Below are 20808 nucleotides of genomic sequence, written 5' to 3' on the forward strand. Positions count from 1 at the left end.
ATCGAATAAATTATTTAAATAGTATGATAGCAGGTTTTTAGAAAACAAATTCAGGCAAGACGAACAGCGCTGCCTTTTTCAACACTGAGTTGATAACTCAATTGGCCATTTCAACAATTTTCCCACTTCTTGGACACTGTCTATGTCTACTGAGGTAGCCCTCTTGTTTGTGGCATATTTTTTTCTTCTTCTTTTCCGTTCTGGTGTTCTTAATTGGACATGTCGCCCACGCTTTATCGGCGTGTACAGGTTGGTCAGCCATTTTGACACTGAACGCTTAGACCGGTGTATACTCGTCACGTGACTAAAAAATAATATGTCACACCTCTGCTATCCAAATAGCTGTTATTTTTCTTTGAATTATGGACCGTCGACATAATTCAGTTATTTTTTACAAAATATCAATAATCAATATGGTGGTTATGTAGGTGGTTAAATAAAGTATTTTTTAGGGACAAATCAAATGTATATATTTTCAGATAATACTTTGTTGGGTCGTTAATTAGGTCACCATCCGTGACTGACTGCATTTAAGTCAAATTTCTAATATGAGTGAATATAAATACATTTCAAATACACATGTAGTTTTTATCCAGTGTATACATTTAGAAACATATTTATTATTTAAAAAAACCCTATTTACCTGTGTATAGTTGAAATCCAAGTACACAGATTTTGTCCAGTTCACATTGTGAATAAACAATCCAAATGTCATAGAATTGTATTTGTTATATATATATTACAGGTACATGCATAGATACAATTTAGAAGCACCAAAAGGTAAACAGGTGAACTGAACTGGTAAATATCAACAGGTGAAAAATAATTAGCGAGGCCACACTATAGCTATAGTACTGTCGGAAATAGAATAAAAATTATTTTCGTCGATTATTTCTTACATATGAAACTGACAAGTAAATATTGTATAAATATCTATTTAATGATTTAGCATTTACTTGTTTGGGCACTCATTGATGTTCATGGTGGTGTTTACTCCTGAAATTAAAAGAAAAATGTCAGTAAACAGGTGATTTGTGCACTTTATTGGAACAAATTTTGGTCAACATGTGTCAATTTCATTGCTGTTACAATATGTGAGGGACATATTCCCTCTCCAAAACAAAATATTTGTAGTCATTTGTAAGTAACTTTTGAGCAAAACTGTCAAGAACCATTATGAGTGATCCATTATACCGGTATTAAAGGTGCTATCTCAATGTTGCATAATGACAGCTATTTCAAATCATTTTTTTTATATATATAAAATTTTGATTTAACATTTAAAGAAGACACTTTTAACAATATGCCCATAAATGATTATAGGAAATAATTTTATCTACTGGTAGAAAATACATTTTTATTGGAGAGTCTTTATCACAGCTCGCACATAACTATGATATAGCAGCTTTAAATTGTTGCAAGATTGTGTAAATTTCTAATGTACTTATATTGAATTTATATTCAATAAATATGCTTGTCATAATTACTAATTTTTGCTGCAATTCAAAATAATCAGTTAACTTGCAGTTTTAAATTAAAAGTTTGTTTAAGGGTAAATGAAATTGACAAATATCATCAAAATGTGTTATAGTCTGTTCCAATAACGGTCACAAATCACCTGTTTACTGACATCTTTATTTCAATTTCAAGAGTAAAGACTACCTTGTACATCAATGAGAGCCAAAACAAGTAAATGCTAAATTAGGTAGAATATCATTAAATAGATATTTACACAATATTTACATGTCAGTTTAATATGAAAGAAATAATTGACGAAAATAATTTTTATTGTATTTCCGACAGTACTTTAGTGCCATGTCCACATTATAAATAAACAATCCAAATGTCACAGAACTGTATTTGTTACATAAACAGCCACATGTATCAATAAGAATTTTATACAGTCACAGTTTAGAAGCACAAAAAGGTTGTCGGGAAAACATCAACAGCAGAACTGTAATTAGCATCTCCACACATAATTTGTTCACATTGTGAATGAACAATCCAAATGTCACAGAATTGTGTTGTTATATATGTAGGTACATGCAGTGTTCTCACTGGGTGAAAATTAAAGGAGGGTGGCCGCGCAGCACCACACCCTTCCAAAAAAAAAAACCCCAAAAAAACCTTTTTTAAAAGGTGGGGGGGGGGGGGGTGAGAGCTTGGTGGTTACCATGTTGTAGTGTGTTGATAGACTTTGTGGAAAGACATATTCCTCATTTTGATTACAACACGTTTATACGAAATACAAGCAGGCTCGTCTTTTAATTGAACCGAAGATATTCACGGTCAGTTCCGGTTTTGCTGAACTGATCAAAGTTTTAATATTATTTTAATAAAGATTTCAAGATATACGAAAAACACAAAAGACGTGTGTGTGATCCCCTAATGTCGAAAAAAAAATTTGTTATTCCCATCTTCATCGAATAAATCGATCGCTGTGATAAAATATCATTTCGTTTTTGTAGTGGCGGTGTATATATTATTTGGCACCCAAGATGAATGATTTTAATGCTAAACACTACCACTTCCGTTGATTTTATAAGCAGTGATATCCCCCCAAAATGAAAAGTTTACAATATGTTATAAGAACTGCTGAATAAACAATGACAGAAATGACAGAAAGTAAAAATCGTCAGTTATAATCAATTATATCTGTAACTGAGGACAAAATATCCTACGACAGTAGAAACAAAAGATAGAGTGACCGTTCTGATCACGTGACAAGTTTGGCACCAAAGAAGGGTTTGTTTTTCAGTCGGAGATTACCGAATACATAAAAAATAAAAATGTTTTCATTGCTCAAATAAAATATAACTTTTATTGTGTGTATTAAACATACAAATGGATACAGGTATGGGACAAAATAGAGGCTGTTAAAAATACTATTAAATTACGTTATGGTAACTGTCGTAAATGTGTCGTCAGCTGGGTTGCTTTTTCGTACACAACGTGGCTTGTTTCCTTTGATGTCCAGTGTGCAGACTGATCGTTGTGTTTTTTTTATGTGTGGAAAAAAGTGTGCATTTGGAAATAGCGGAGATAGGTGCTGAAAAATATAGTAGGGTGCTGGAAAATAAAGAGGGGCGCAGAAAAATAAAGGAGGGCGGAGAATGTGAAAGGAGGGCGGCAAAGTGCAATAGCAGGGCGGGCCGCCCCGCTTAAATGTAGAGTAAACTCAAACAAGAGATTTATGTGTTGGAAAGATGCATACCCGGACCACCATCACATACTGACACTTTAACAAATGAAAAACGCGTAATTTTAGAGTTAATAAAAAAACATGATTATTCCTGCTAACTGGGGGCAGCCATTTTGTTTAGTTTTTGTGATGTTTGGTGGTATAGCTTGGGGTGAAGTGACGTCAGCTCCGTCCATCAGCTGCTCAGTCTAAACCCCCTCAGTCTAAACCCCCTCCAGTCAAAACCCCCTCCAGTCAAAACCCCCTCCAGTCAAAACCCCCTTATTTAGGAAATAATTATAAAAAATGACAAAATAATTAATACCCAAAATATTTATTCACACTTGCATATTATAACATTTGATTGCATAGACTTTTGTATAAGTCATAATCCATTAGATCGCATTTAGATCTATTTCCATCTGATGCAGTGTCCGATGCCTTTGAGAGTATCCTCCATTGACTTAGCACCATCTTGGCGGGCTGTGCACAAATTCAAGAGCTTAGACTGCAATTTGACTGTTTTACGGCGAACACGTTTTGCTGGGGGCTCACCCCTGTTGTCTCGCAGTAACAGTGTGGATGCCATTGCCTGGTCTTTTCGCAGACTGTCTATGGCACGCCAGATGGTTGGGTGAGCAAGAAAAGGAAGCCCTGTTGGAGCATTCCCATCACACTGTAGACTTAGACTTGTTCTTTTTGGTATACATATATCCTTCATGCAGAAGCTTTTGACCACACTTGTGATTTTGTATCACTTCCATGGTTGTTCACAGAATGAATGATTAATAGACCAGACCCTAACCATTTTCGTGTAGCATCCCATGTGACATTTGCTGCATGTACTCTACTTTCATGTTCAAAAATAACTGCTCAATCATTAATCCCATCAATAGCTAAGATCCCTTCAATAGCTAAGATCACATAAGTAACAGAGATTGCTAATTACTATCAAATTCTTTCATTATATTATTTAAAGGATTTCTCAAGGCTTCCCAATTACATTAATCCCTGCAGCAGCTAGCCAAGATCAAGCTGTTGTTGTTGTTGTTGTTGCTAATTACTATCATGTTCTTTCCTTATATTGCAAATTACTATCAAGTTCTTTCATTATACTATTATATTATATAAGTAGTTTTCCTAGGCTTCCCAATTACATCTATCTCTAAGATCAAACATTTTGTAAAAACTACAATTCTAAGTCTATGAGTAGCTTCACTGAAAGCCTAAAGTCTATGTAGTGTAACATACACTAAATAACAACATAAATAAATATATTTCAGATAATTATTCAAAAGAGATTAAAACAATTATTCGTCTATGTTAATATTATACCAACTTTACCACTATAAATACCAAACAATAATAATAAGAGGGGTTTTTGACCGTCTGACTATTTATTGCAGGGGGTTTTGACTGGAGGGGGTTTTGACCGAGGGGTTTTTGACCGAGGGGGTTTTGACCGAAGGGGGTTTTCACCTGGATTCTGGTATGCTATGTTCGAGCAAAAACGGCCACTCACGATACCCAAGTGATAATTTTCTTTTCTTTGGGACTACGTAATTGGTCAGTTTTGTGATTTTAGATGGGAAAGTCTACTTAATCAAGGGTTTTATAGAATAAGTTACAGTAATAAAGCAGGATGGCTGATTGATTACGATTAGAGGAGTGTCCGTGCTGTTATCACACAATACCCTGTATCTTAATAAAAGACGCACATCTTTTTAGTGTGTCTAGACACAGTATCTGGGGACTGTCTAAATATACACCTGCCAATCAGGAACCACAGGTACAGGCCATGGAAAGAAAAGACCAATTAACTAAGAAAACACTCCGATTATTATTCAGTACATGGGTTAATTTATGTACAAGCCCATATAATACAGTTATTTCAACACTTTGACAATGGTGGTTTATTTTGTATGAAAAATAATATATAATTGTTGCTCTCTTATTGGGATGACTATTATTACAGAATATTGCAATTCATCCACAAAAATCAGGTATGTTTTGTTTCTTCAGTTCGAAGACTAATTCCTGACGTGACACGTTAGGTATTACGTAACCACCAGCTCGCCAGAGGGCGTATTCACTGGGATGGTACAAAATGGCTGCGCCCGTTATATATAATAGCCGTCACTTTTAACCGTTCTATTAATTAACTATACGATTATACTTGTTGATATTAAGCAATAATGTGCATTATATATTGTTGAATATGCATACCAGGTCAAATGCCTTGATTGTCCCTTCCTTTAAATGGAGCAGCGAGAACACTGGGTACATGTATCAATAAGAATTATAGTCACAGTTTAGAAGCATTAAAAAGTAAGCTGTACATGTAAATAGGTGAACTATACAGGTACCGTATTTGACCGGAAATAAGCCCAGGGGGCCAAGGCAACTCATTGTGAGCTTAGCATGGGGTGGGCTTATTCCCAGACAAGGGGCCAGTTTTGTTGAAAAAAATATTAATAATAATAATTAAAATAAATAATAATAATAGTAATTAAATTAACTAATAATAATTAAATTAACTAGGAAGAAAACAAAAAACGTTCAGTAGCACATCTATTGATTAGTGTTATTGTTATTAATAAATAATAATTGTTTATTAATTAAATAGTTTTTTTTACTAGTATCTAATTATCAGAAACACACCTTCTATGTTAAAATTACTTAAGTGCTGTTTATTTACATCCAAAATTTAATGCCGAGAAGACTTAAAACAACAGCAATTAACAACAAACTCAATAGCGTATACACACGTTTCTGACACAGGCAGCCAGCTAACACTAAAAAGAATTGTCAATCAAGGTCATTGTTCTTAGCCAATCAGAATAAGGTATTTGCCTAATTAGCATTAACTGCTGACCCAGTGTGGTGGTAAAAATAGATGTTGGTTTTAGTTCAGACTTGGGCTTGTGTACTTCAAAGAAATACTGCAGGCATGAAATTGAAAACAATGTTACACACTGTTACTGTTAGACTGCTAAGTCTCACTGGTGGTAAAATATTGTGTTACATTTGTGTTTAATTATCTGCAGGAGGTATGACCTTTTAAATGAACTTTGAACAAACGTACAATTTCGTGTTATTTATAAGGTGACAAAGTTGGGGGGTGGGCTTATTTACGAATGAGGGCCTAATTTCTTAAATGCTATCAAAACGGAGGGGGGCTTATTCAAAGACGTGGGCTAATTTCCGGTCAAATACGGTAAATGTTCACAGGTGTACTGTTTCCAGTATTCCACTTTCGTGTGAAAATCACGGAAGCATGTGGATCCTTTCTTGATGCACAGGTAGGTGATACAAACCACTACATTTGAAAATTGTCTTCGTTAGTTTGAAGGGGTTATCTTTTCGGGATAACCCTCCATGTGCATTTGAATGTACATGATGTTTCTTTGTACAAATGACACAGATGTGGTTAGTGCTGTCCGTATCATCAGTGGTTGGAAAGTGAGAGCCAACATCCAGCAGGCAACCAGAAATCTCATTATCCACACTTGCTCTTTTCCTTTTTTCCCAAACATCTCTGTTCTCGCCAACCAGAGAATAAACCAATTCATCAATGAACTGCTGAAAATCTCTTACTCTTCCCCTGCCAGGTGTGTGGTTGATCACATGACCCTCGATGACATAAGCATTGAAAACACACCACAATAATCCCTTTGGTACCAGACGCATGCACCACCTGTACTGTTTTGCTGATTTTGAATAATGACACATCTGATCATTCCGATCAATGCCTCGCAATATATATTTCAACCCTGTAGCAGTACGTATGCTGTTGCAGAATCGCAAAGTAAAAATGCCTTTATTCCCCATTTTGTCGGTTTTGATTTGATGTATTTATTCATCCCCAGTCTGCCCTTGAAAGAGATAATGCATTCATCAATAGATATGTGTTGGGAGAGATAACATTCAGACTTAAACTTATCTTGAATGTAGGACAGGAAAGGTCTGACTTTGTACAGTCTATCAGTTTTGTCTGCAACAGTTTCATCACAAAAATGTAAGTATCGACTGAGTTGAATGTATCGGTGGTATGTGATAACTTTTCCAAACCCTGGTGTATGAAAGATCCATTTGTCTGGTTTTTCACAAAAATGGCGTTCAATTCTGGGGCAGTCAACACACATCAGCATAGCAAAGTAGCTTTTTATTTCTAGCAAATATAGTCGAATCCATTCAGCTTTGTTGTTTCTGGATCGGTAGCTATTTTGGAACACACATTTTTGTCAGCCCAGTAGCATATTTGTTAAAAAAGTTCAGCAGTAAAGAACAACTGAAAGTACTGAAGTACCGAGTAGCTTTCGTCGAAAATCTGCATTGGACCTGGTCGTCCCGAATAAACAATTGACATATCATTCGATTGTTCACAGTGTTCTATATTGCGACCAAAATGTTAGCGTGGCGACTGATTGAATTTATTATTGTCGCCATTTGGCGACTGACTCCAAAAACATCTAAGTATTAAATTATTTGTCATGTGCGTTCAGAGTCCTAGCAGCAAAAACAAATGAAATTTGTTGACATCATTGTGCAGTCAGAACATTTCACTATTTACGAAGTTGTCCGATTGATCACTGTGAGTTCCGTATTAATTGTCAGTACAATTTGGAACTCATCGTTGATTTTAGTAATTTGGCGAAAACAATCCAGATACTTACAACACATTCATAAATGATATAAAATGAGTAGTATCGCACTGTGGCGAGTAACATTTTAAGCTTGGCTAGTAAATTTTGTTTGTCCACTAGCCAAAGAAGAGTAAGTTATGAAACCGAGTGTAGAACACTGGTTCATTATGAAAATCAAAATGCGGATCCTTTTCAAAGTCCGGTAAAACACCATCAGAATTAATTTTGTCGTCGTCTTCCAACATGGCCAAAATACGTTTTCTCCCCACGTCTTGTTCATCACAAAATAAAACAAAATCCTCCTTAATTTGCTCATCTGATAAGTCGCTGTCTGATGTACTGTCATCGGATTCAGACATCGCCAAAAGATGTCTTGGGTTATTTTAGATCAGGTATTTGTGTAAAACTTAACTAACTGGCGCCATTGGGTCTCCCCGCTATTTCATTTTGCCACCCTCCATTATTTTTCTGCACTCCTCTTTATTTTCCCACACCCTACTATATTTTACAGAACTTATCTCTGCTATTTCCAAATGCAAACACTTATAGCATACCCCCCCCCCCCCCAAAAAAAAAAAAAAGAAAAAAAAGAAAAAAGGATCAGTCTGCATACTGGACATTAAAGGAAACAAGACGTGTTGTGTGTAAGAAACAACAACTGACAAAAAACTTCAGTAGCTTATGACAGTTACTGTAACGTAATTTAACAGTATTTTAACAGCCTCTATTTTGTCCCATATCTGTATACATTTGTATATTTTATACACACAATAAAAGTTATATTTTATTTGAGCAATAAAAATTTTTTTTGTCGATTTGGTAATCTCCAACTGAACACTCCCCCCCCCCCCTCCCCCCACGTATTTGGCGCCATATTTGTCATGTGATCAGAATGGTCATTGTCTTTTGTTTCCGCTAACTATCGTCTGATATTTTGTCCTCAATTGCAGATTTAATTGGTTGTAACTGATGATTTTTACTTTCTGTCATTTCTGTCATTTTGTTTATTCAGCATTTCTTTATAAAATAGTATAAACTTTTAATTTTGGGGGGGATATCACTGTAGTGTTTATGTAATGTATATAGCATTAATACCAATAGCGATATAGAAACTATTATTTAGTTTAGTTACTATTACCGGAAGTGTTAATATAACAATATCCTGAAGAGTATCCTAGGGTTATGGCATGGCCAAGCAGACAACACGTCTATGTGTTCTTGGTGAATAAAAGCCACAATCATTTTTGAAATGAGTTTGTTGAGCCAGAACATTACAGAATTGGCGACGAGGTAGATCTGGAACTTGGTTATTATGGCAGAGTCGATTCGTTTAACTAGGATATTGAATTTTGGACAGCATACACCAAACGCCTATTCTTGGAACCGAACATACGGGTGCTTCGGCCCTATCCGCCATTGTTTATCACGTGACGCAGTGAAGCTTCTCCTTAGTTACGTATGGTTTGATAGTGAATTTAGTCAACTTCAGTCAATCATTTACAACAGTTAACGGCCAAGATGCCTAAAATATGTTGTGCATAACTTGATGTTAAAAAAAATATTGTTTTACAAATTTCGAAAAGAAGAGGCCAGACGGCGCTTTTGGGTAGAGGCACTAAAATGTGACAAACCTGATGCAACGCCATGGCTTCCCACACAGAATGCGACTACGTTGAGTTTAATGTCGACAATAACCAATGTTAATAGCAACCAAAATGGTTAAAGCATGTGCAATGATAACATTTAATCTAATTTTAGAGTTGATTGGACATTCTCTATACTTGTATTTATTTTACCATCTTCGGCTGCTACATCTATTTATTTAATTTTAATTTTTAAAATAAAAGTATATGCAGTTAAATTACACACACACACACACACACAATAATTTATCATACAAGTTCTTTTTTAGACTTTATTAAAAAAAATTGTGTGTGCAAATGTCTGTAGCAGGCCTGCAGTACGAAATTAGAGGTTTTCTTCTACTTTATATATAAATATGGCTTCTCCCCCTCCAAAGATTGTCCCTACTACTCAAGATTTTGCCCCTTACCCCACTCCAGATATTATACCTGCGGACATGTAATAGCCCAAATGTATAATGTATTAAATAATAAAGGTATACTTGTATCTCGGATACATACATACATACATACATACGCATACATGTGTATAATATATACATATATATACATGTATGTTTCTGGGTGTTTTTTAATTTACTCTGTTATGAATCAATGTAATTTGGTGTTTGTGGCACATTTGTAGATTTTGCTTCTGTTCAAGTTAAAGGGCTTAACTTTTTGCATCTACATGTCGTTTTATGGTATTCTGCAGTTCTTCGGATTATGTGTGTGTGTGTGTGTGTGTGTGTGTGTGCGCACGTGTGTGCACACAATCTGCTTTAGCAATTATCTGCAATAAAATGAATGGTCATCTGCCATATCAGATATTTGTTTTCCTTTCTGAAAACTGTTTCACATGGAGAATAATATTGCATTTAACCATCTCATTCATACATTTTCCTTGAATATGCTACATAAGTGCATCTATACAAGAGGTAATTTAACCCTGGTTAAAAGGAACTTAGGTTAAATATGTGTAGTCTAGCAGAAGGCATATTGATACAGATCAGTTTACTAACAGTCATGATAATTGCCTCTATCTCCTTTCTCCACCTGTATCTTATGAAAAATTAGTTTTGTACATATTACTTAAATTTTAATTGCAATAACAATTCCAATACAGCTCAAGACTGAACAAGAAAATATCTGCAATATCCACTGACTAGATATATAAACAACACCAATATATATATAATATCTTACATTTTCAGTGCAATCAAAGTATGTGATATTTTTCAGATCACATACTTTAATAATTTGATAGCTTTGCAAATTAGATGTAATAGAGGTCACGGCACTAGGTTTATTGACATTTAAGCAAACGTACTTGGGTGACACTCTATAATTGACGTATGCATTCATAGTCATCAAATAAAAACATTTCAATGGCAATTTGACACTGAAAGCTGTCCAGCGTTAGAAAACAAAAAAACGTTAGGCCCTAATTTATTTTGATGTAAGGACTTCCAAAATGACGTCATTCGAGTTTGACGTCATTTCTATTCAAAAATACAACGCGTCACATATTCTTATGTCATTTGAATATCTAGTAATGGCTGATTGGAATTAAAGTTGCGTGTACAGTTTACAAAAACATGTTGTATGAAGCTTGAGATTATATGATAAAGAGATTATTACCCTCGTGTATTTCGGTATCGTCAATATCATATATTAGGAATAAAAATAATGTATTATGCTCGCCAGAGGCTTGCATAATACAATTTTTATTCCTAATATATGATATTGACGATACCGAAAAACACTGGTAATAACCTCTATATTGAAACATGTAGAGAGCTTCCTCTGAAGACTATGGGTCAGAATTAATTATCAATTTAATTTTTTACATCCAGTAGCCAGTGATGAACTAATCAGTGCTCTGGTGACATCATTAAACAAATGAAATTAGGCAGCAATCTGTCCCTGGAGGCCAAATTTCAATATTCTCAGGTAATTTCTGTATTATTGCGACTGACCCTATCTCCACCCACGGAAATGGACACCAATTTTTGTCAAGCTACCAACTGGTAACAAATGTTTTGTCAAGAAAGAGAAAAAGAAAAGAAAAAAGAAGAGTGAAACAACAGGTTCAAAATCCATGAATACCATGGGAATTCCCATGACCCATTTAATTCAAATAATTGTTTTAAAAAGTTATTGTTCTTATGTCACCGGTACAGTATGACAGCACTTCCACACCCTATCTGTAAACTGTCAGCAAGACATAAAAATTGAAGCACAACAGTCTTAACAAAGTGGTGTTTCATTCTTCCCGAAGTGACCCACTAATATATCTGAACAGTATATGCAAAGAAATATTTTATAAATAATATAAATGTATATTTATTTTGAAATGTTAGATTGGATTCTCTCACATCCCTTTTCTTCAGTTATGTCTTGTTCAGTGCCATCTTGATACATGTCACCCAACATTCAGATGGGATTCTGCAAAACAAAAAAGAAAAAAATATTTCATATAGTCTGGATAGATCTGCTATGTAATTAGCAATTGTTTAATGTAAACATTTAGTTCTTTCTATTAGTTTTTAAAGACTAAGTTAGAGAATCACAGCCTACCAAGTTTCAGATGTGGGGAATTGAAACTTCGGGAAAAAACAAACTTTCAGTTAAATTTTAAATTTTACTTCTAAAAATAATAGTTTAAAAAAATATTCAATCAAATCTCTAGGATAAACATTAATTTTTATATTAAAACAGACTTTGAAATATTCAATGTTGAACTTTAATTTTAATTAAGAAGAAACCAGAAAATAAAATACAAACATGTATATACATATATTTTTTATCTCTTATGTTCTTGAAACTACTAGAAAGAATCATGCAAATAACTGTTTATAAATTTCTCTGATTCAACTGATTATGTTTCCATAAGTTTCATGTATTTGTATGTACATGTTGAGGATATAAAAGCTGGATGATCAACATTAATAAAACATCAGACTGATTTGTTCAGTACATGAACCATTACAACATGTATGTATCTGGAGATAACTGGTGAATAAATGAAAACATCCATTTTAATTGTGCATTTTGTAAAAAATATGATGACACTAGGTTTTTCTTTTGGTGTTCTCTAGCATCTTTATTTTTCTGAACAAACAATAGGTATTCTGACTTTAGAACAGTTTAATGTAAATGATATTAACATGCAATGATTGGGCTTATAAAAATTAATATGTGTATTAAGCAAACATAAAAGCTAACAAATATTTTTCATGTTACTGTTTAAAATGTCAGTCATTACAACTGCCCCCATTTCCCTTGGGCTTTTAATTAGCACTGTGTGAAGTAAATTAATTACTAGAGATACACATCCTTTTGATAAGACAGGTACAAAGTGATCAGGTGACAACTCCCATTCTCCTATAGACATTTTATTGCCCCAATTAGTGGAGCTATGTAATCCCTTTGTAAGGTGATATCTAAAGACTTCCAGTGTTTGTGAATTGCAGAAGTTGATGAACATTACATAAATTATTTTAGTTCATTTAATCAAAATACATATATATATATATATGATGCTTTTCAAGTTGGTTTTATCACATAAACTGTTTTAATGTACAATGGCACAAATGTTCCTCCATTACAGCTAGTCACAATGATCAAAATTATATTTATTAAAAATTATAACTTATTAATACTTCCAAGCTATTAATTGATCATATGGATTTTAAAACTTTAAAATTTGCCTTGACATAAAAAAAGAAATAAAAATCATGTTTGTTGGTAACAGAGGGAAACCACAAGTATATTTTAATCAATTACTACTAATTACTTATATTTAAATGTAAACAACAAGACCAAACCTTATGTGACAAAATAACTATAATCAGCACTAGTTTGAACTATAGTTGTATTCACTAAATGAAATGTCTATGCACATGCATTAACATAAATGAAGAGAATTCTATCAGACAAAGGAATGCCGCCATTTTGTCTATTTGAAAATCCAACAATGTTTGTAATGCATGGTTTTTAAATGAAAAACATGAAGTGTTAAAATTAAAAAATAGGTGCTACATGTAGTAAGATACTTACCAAATTAGTTTTCCTGTATGATAGACTTGTTCCACGGACATGAGGTATAGTCTTAACTAAACACATGTGCACAAAGAAAATGTCCAGGTGCCGCCATTTTGGTTTTCTTCTTTTGGTTTCCTCCTACTGGCTGGAGACCCACACAGTGGTATCTGAATTAAGTCCTTTTGAAGTTGCACCATACTGCCTAAGATGGCAAAGCTATTAATCTCAGGATTTTGTATCTTTCATAATAATCCCTTGTTCTATATGAATTCCTGATGTCGTTGTTGTCTTTGTTTTTCTTGTGGGTTTTTTTTGTTGATTTTTTAAAAAACATTTTAAGTTAATTAACTTTTTTTTATATGTAAATACAAATTACCATTAATAGATAAAATAAAACCATACTGTAATAAACATTGAAATGGAGCTCACCTCCAATTTTTAAAAATTATTATTGGAAATACTATCAAATTCTGTTACATGTATGTTTGGTTGTTTAGCCACTGTTCCCAATGAATTTGATCAATCCTGTGAGAAGTTATGAATTTTTAAAAAATAACCATGAAAATGTTTTGGACTTAGTTTTTTCCCTGTTCATTTGGAACACATCATTTCCTTTGCAAAAGGACTATTTCCAAACTAATAGTTCACTTATATTTCACTTATAGAAACAAACAAAAAATGTCTTAATTCCAGTTCACTTATACCACTGATAAACCACTTATAGGTGAAATATATGTGGAGTATCAGTGATGTATCAGTTAACCATTTTTTTCACTTATACTTATACACACGGATACTTCACTTATACCAATATATGGGTAACTTATAGGCCACTTATAAGTGGTGTTTAAGTAAAGTATATTCCTCTTATAAGTTTGTATAAGTTATTTCCGTAAGGATATATATATATATATATATATATATATATATATATATATATATATATATATATATATATATATATATATATATATATGTTAACCATTATTTACTCAGGTAAGTTTTTGTGTTTTATTAATAAATATACCATGTTAAACCCTAATATTAAAACATTTGTATGTTTGTTTGATGAGGTAACACTATATTTTAGTAGGTTGTACACCATGACATGAAAATAACTGAGGGGAGTTACTCCCCTAACTTAGATTATGGGGGGCAATTTAAAATATTAATATTCACATGCCAAAGGGAGCTATGTATTATTCTCCTTGAACTAATCTCAGGGTAGTGATGGGTAGCTAGAGAGAGATATAACTCCCCTTAGATGACAAGGTCTGAGGTTGGCTATATTTTATTATTGCTATTTTCTTTTCGCCTGCATTCAACCGGTAAGAAAGGCCAACATGAGATAATTTCACAATCTGTAAAAACAAAATGATTTCATTATTTCAACAAACTGTTGGGTTTTTTTTTAAAGAATAAAAGAATGTATTCAGTGGAACATTTTCACTGTTGCCATTACATCTATATAATAAAATGACAATGATAATACTGTAATTTAAAGTTTTAAAGTAACAACTTTGCAATTGTTTAATTATATCATAAAAATAATTATCTTGAATCATGCATACAAATTTTATTATTATACATACAAATTATATATTTTGTAGCCCACATCATAATTATTATAATATTAATAATTATCTTATTATTTCAAAGTTGTTAAAATTTATAATTAATATTACCTGAAAATTGCATCAACAAAAAATTATATTCTGCCCAACCTGCCTCTATAGTCAGGTTCACTCGACATACTAGCTATACGGAAACACGTAGGTAATAAATATAGATTATACTAATTCAGATTCCCATTGTTCACTTCTGCTATAATACTCATAAGACATGCTGCAACTACGTGTTAGCTGCAGAAAATAAATGACAATATGCAAGGCATGCAAAAAGTTAATATGATAATTTTATTCTATGTAAAACAGTAATCACTAAGGCTTTGCTTCACCCCCAAAGACCCGGATAAACAACAAGCTATTCTGTTGAGTGTTGTTGGACCAAAAACACATGCATTAATGCGAACTCTCGTATCTCCTGACCGTCCTAAAGACAAAACCCTCGGTTATCGTTCAGTGATTTAAATTTAAGACAGAGGTCAAGGAATTTCTGAGTTTGTTGCTGAATTGAGATATCTTGCTGAACATTGAGAATACGGTGCAGTGTTAGATGACATGCTGCGTGATCGTATTGTATGTGGGGTTTCTGATGAAGGTGTTCAAAAATATTTATTGACCAAACCAAACCTAAATTTCAGTCGTGCACTAGAAATTTTGCGGAGTATGGAAATGGCTGCTCACAATGTGACATGCATTCAAAATGGTATGCATGGTCCTGTTTCTTCACGACAGGAAGAAAAGGTAAATAAAGTAGTTTACAAAAACACAAAACTATGTAGGACATGATGAAAACAATCACAACAGGTCTAAAGAATTGGTTAGTCACTGTGCGAAAAACTTTAGAAACTTTAGAAACATTGGGGGGTTGGGGTGGGGACAGAACCAAAAATATTCACTAGCGGTTGGGCATGGCGATAGTTGTTATTTACTAACCCAACATTGAACATCACTAGCCATGGAAGTGGGGCTACCATAATCTAGAAGTCCGGTGGTTCAGTAAAATGAAAACTGATAGTGACAATTATGTTCAATGCATGTGAATCCTGATGAGGAGGAATACTCATTGTACCACGCTTTGGTGTCGGTCCCTTTGATTTTACCCGTGGTGTATCCCATAGTTGGACCACGGGTGTGTCTGACCTAAATTTTAGCAGTTGCTGAATGGATGTAGAAAGTTATGCCTACAGGCCACATATATTTCAGCAAGAAGTAAATTAGAACATTGTTTTAAAAAGTAACACTTTCACTAACATTAGTAATTTAGTTACAATAGAAATCTGTTATTATAAAATAATTTTCATAAAAAACAACAACTAACAAACAAAAATTAAATATTAAATAGTTTTGCTTCTTTTTCTATTACATTACTTTATCAGTTGCAACATTTAAAAAGAACACCACCTGTAATGAAGGAGTTAGCAGCATTAAAAAGGACGCCTATAACAAGAGGCCATGACACACCACCCACTATTCCATGTTACACTGTTCAGAAGGCTTTAAATATATTTGAACACCTAAAATTCAAAATGTTCCCAAGGAAGCATGCCCAGACCCACAAATACATGTATTGTGATCCACAGATATTCGCTCCACCCCCGACCCCATTTTCAAATACACTCTGCGGGCCCTGTGTAAGTCTTGAAAAGTAACCCCCCCACCCCATTACCTGTTAAATATATATTCGTCTGTTATAATTATATACATGACTCAAAGACAGCGTGAGTGCCCTCCCCACGTATGTGTACTCCTCAATATAAAATGGCCAAGCTCGTACCAAAATTCACCAGCGTATATATTATCTACAGGGTAATTATCAAGCTGAGCAAGATATTACGTTCTCCACTGAAAAAACAAAACAATAAATGCATTGTATTCACCTGCTAAACATTTCATTTTTTTCCGGGGCACTCAAATTTCGAGGAGGGGTTACACAACGCTCTCTCTCTCTTTATATGCCTATCTGCACTTGTAATGTCAGATGAATTAGTATTCCTGACATGTTTACCCGCATAGGCTAATCGAAGCAAGTAGTCCAAGGCAAATCCAATAATTTGCAAAAACCCACATGTTTGCTACATGTACGTCCGATTCGGACTACAAAGCAAGATGAAATGTACTCGCTAAAATTAAATTGTAAAACCTCTTTACTACCATGGTGATGTCATGAAGGCATGGTAATGTGGCGTGGTACAAGCTAGTTACCTCATCCATCACTCGAGATTTGTCTAGTTAGACCATGGTTATTGCGGCCATTGAGTGATGGCGGGGTGTAATAGATCTCGGGCTATGCCCTCTATCATTACACCGTCACTCAACAACCGCAAAAACCATGGTCTAACTAGAAAATCTCTTGGAAAAGGATGATGTAACTGTAACTTTATCATGTAAATGGATGTGAAAGATCATCATCTGTATCGATCACTGTGGATGTCTGTATGATCAGTAAACCAGTTACACTGCATGTTGACACAGTCACTAGTGTATCTCTGATGAGTCGTGCTATAAGTAAACATGGTCTGAACTTGAAGCTTCTCCATTAAGGAATTCGAAAGCCATACTTCATACATTTGTACATACACAGGTGAACAAATTACGGTCCCTGTGTCATAGACATTTACATAGAATGTCAGGGACAAAAGGTTAATGCATCTATTATGATCATCAAAGGTCAAGAAGCAAATCTACTTGGGAGAGATCTGCTTAAAAATATTCATCTGAATTGAAACACAATCTGTCATGTGGAAAATGCTGGACAAGTATTCTGACATTTTTAAAGATGAACTGGGAGAAATTAATGGGGTAGCCTGTAATTAACACTTTGAGTGGTGTTGTACCATACCCATAAAGCAGAGATGGTCTGTCTGGAGACGCCTTAAGTACCTTGCCAAAGCTGGTTGACTTGCTCCTGCTTGCAATCTTCCAATGGCATTAATGCATCGAGCTGACGTCAATCTTGGCATCATTGTGTTACCTACAGTGTTGTTATGCGGTCTGTTTGAATCACTGCTGATGTGGCCTTTTATGCCCTACCAACAGAGGGTTATGCATGCAGAGTTACAGAACTTCATGATGCATGTACTTCTCTGAGGGTTGCGCTTTTGCGTTTCAGTACAAACGTTGATTATGGCTAAGTTTATTCGAATCAAACGTGTTTTAGTGTTTTTGTATCACCATTCGCTCACTTGATTGTCTTTACAATGTCTTTGATTCTGTAAAAATAATATGATAGCATTATTTTTACCAAATTCAAGTTTCTTTTTTTGAAGAGTATATATACACCAACTTTACAAAAACTAAACTAGCTTTTATTAGCTAGAGATATCAAAGCGATCGATTCATTCGATGAAGATGGAAATAAAATGAACATAATTATTTTTTTATCCCACAGTAGGGGATCACTTTACAAACATCTTTATTGTTTTTCATATATCTTGAAATCTTTATAAAAATAATATTATTAAAACTTTGATCGGTTCAGCAAAACCGGAACTGCCCATGAATGTCAGACCAATAACATCTTCGGTTCAATTAAAAGATGAGTCATCTTTTTTTTGTACCAAATAATGAGAGGCAAAATGAGAAGTATGTCTTTCCACAAAGTCGACCAACACACAATAATATATGGTAACTAAGCTTTTTCTTCTTCTTTTTTTGAAGGGTTTGGTACTGCACAGCTGCCCTCCTTTAATTTTCACCCAGCGTGAACACTGAAATTATCTTGCAGTTTATTCTAGGTGCCATTATTTTATTTTTTGGACTAATAATCAGCTGTCTGTTTTGCAGGTGCTTGTATTCTTTCAAAGGGCAGAACTATACCAGTAATTGGTCAGCCACTGACTCTAACATACACACATATATTTTGATTTGTTTTGTAGGTGCTCGTATTCTTTCAAAGGGCAGAACTATACCAGTAATTGGTCAGCCACTGATTCTAACATACACACATATATTTTGATTTGTTTTGCAGGTGCTTGTATTCTTTCAAAGGGCAGAACTATACCAGTAATTGGTCAGCCACTGATTCTAACATACACACACATATTTTGATTTGTTTTGTAGGTGCTCGTATTCTTTCAAAGGGCAGAACTATACCAGTAATTGGTCAGCCATTGACTCTAACATACACACATATATTTTGATTTGTTTTGTAGGTGCTTGTATTCTTTCAAAGGGCAGAACTATACCAGTAATTGGTCAGCCACTGACTCTAACATACACACATATATTTTGATTTGTTTTGTAGGTGCTCGTATTCTTTCAAAGGGCAGAACTATACCAGTAATTGGTCAGCCACTGATTCTAACATACACACATATATTTTGATTTGTTTTGTAGGTGCTCGTATTCTTTCAAAGGGCAGAACTATACCAGTAATTGGTCAGCCACTGATTCTAACATACACACATATATTTTGATTTGTTTTGTAGGTGCTTGTATTCTTTCAAAGGGCAGAACTATACCAGTAATTGGTCAGCCACTGATTCTAACATACACACATATATTTTGATTTGTTTTGTAGGTGCTCGTATTCTTTCAAAGGGCAGAACTATACCAGTCATTGGTCAGCCACTGATTCTAACATACACACATATATTTTGATTTGTTTTGTAGGTGCTCGTATTCTTTCAAAGGGCAGAACTATACCAGTAATTGGTCAGCCACTGATTCTAACATACACACATATATTTTGATTTGTTTTGTAGGTGCTTGTATTCTTTCAAAGGGCAGAACTATACCAGTAATTGGTCAGCCACTGATTCTAACATACACACATATATTTTGATTTGTTTTGTAGGTGCTCGTATTCTTTCAAAGGGCAGAACTATACCAGTAATTGGTCAGCCACTGATTCTAACATACACACATATATTTTGATTTGTTTTGTAGGTGCTCGTATTCTTTCAAAGGGCAGAACTATACCAGTAATTGGTCAGCCACTGATTCTAACATACACACATATATTTTGATTTGTTTTGTAGGTGCTCGTATTCTTTCAAAGGACAGAACTATACCAGTAATTGGTCAGCCACTGACTCTAACATACAACAATAATGAGACAACAGACATTACAGATACAGTTCGTTTCATTGTGAATACATCTATAGAGGGAGTTCTGAAGACATCTATAGAGGGAACATGTTTGAAGAACCACGGAACGTGTGGCTCTGGAAAAGGGAATAATGTCACGAGAATCTCGTCAAATGTAATCAGACTTGTAATACCTTCATTTAATGCATCACGGCATGCTGGTGCTTGGAGAGTACAGGAAGGACCCATTAACACCGGTGTATTTTCAAATTATTTGAATTTAACACCTCCATTTGCACGTAAGTAACAATTTGAAAACTAGCAACATTGTTTTCATTATGATGGGGTGAGGGGTGGGGGTTTCCAACATTCATTCTTTTGCTTTTCTGTGTACTTTTTGTGCTGTGCACCATGAACTGGGCCTTATAATAGTCTAGTAGCAGGGGACAATATTTCAAAATCTGAGGTAATCGGAAGTTGGTTCACATGGTTTTTACCTAGATAACCAATTGTTCGGTTATGTTATTTATATTTGTGTAACCTGTGGGTTAACTGATCGGTTACCACAAAGTTACGTTGAAATTTTATTTTAAATACATAATTTTTAGCTCGAAGTTAAAACAAAATACAAAAGAAAACATTTTATAAAACAGATTCTT

The 20808-nt window shown here is 34.2% G+C and overlaps 1 long non-coding RNA gene across 1 annotated transcript in view; it reads left to right on the top strand.

Moving 5' to 3' along the window:
- Positions 1–20442, top strand: part of LOC121391088 — a 60498-nt gene extending 40056 nt beyond the window's left edge. Inside the window, exon 3 of the long non-coding RNA XR_005960353.1 lies at positions 20101–20442. This is a non-coding gene — a long non-coding RNA (uncharacterized LOC121391088). The remainder of the gene's footprint in view (positions 1–20100) is intronic.
- Positions 20443–20808: the final 366 nt, after the last annotated feature.

This window comes from Gigantopelta aegis, unplaced genomic scaffold (assembly GCF_016097555.1).
Source record: "Gigantopelta aegis isolate Gae_Host unplaced genomic scaffold, Gae_host_genome ctg1621_pilon_pilon:::debris, whole genome shotgun sequence".
NCBI lineage: Eukaryota > Metazoa > Mollusca > Gastropoda > Neomphalida > Peltospiridae > Gigantopelta > Gigantopelta aegis.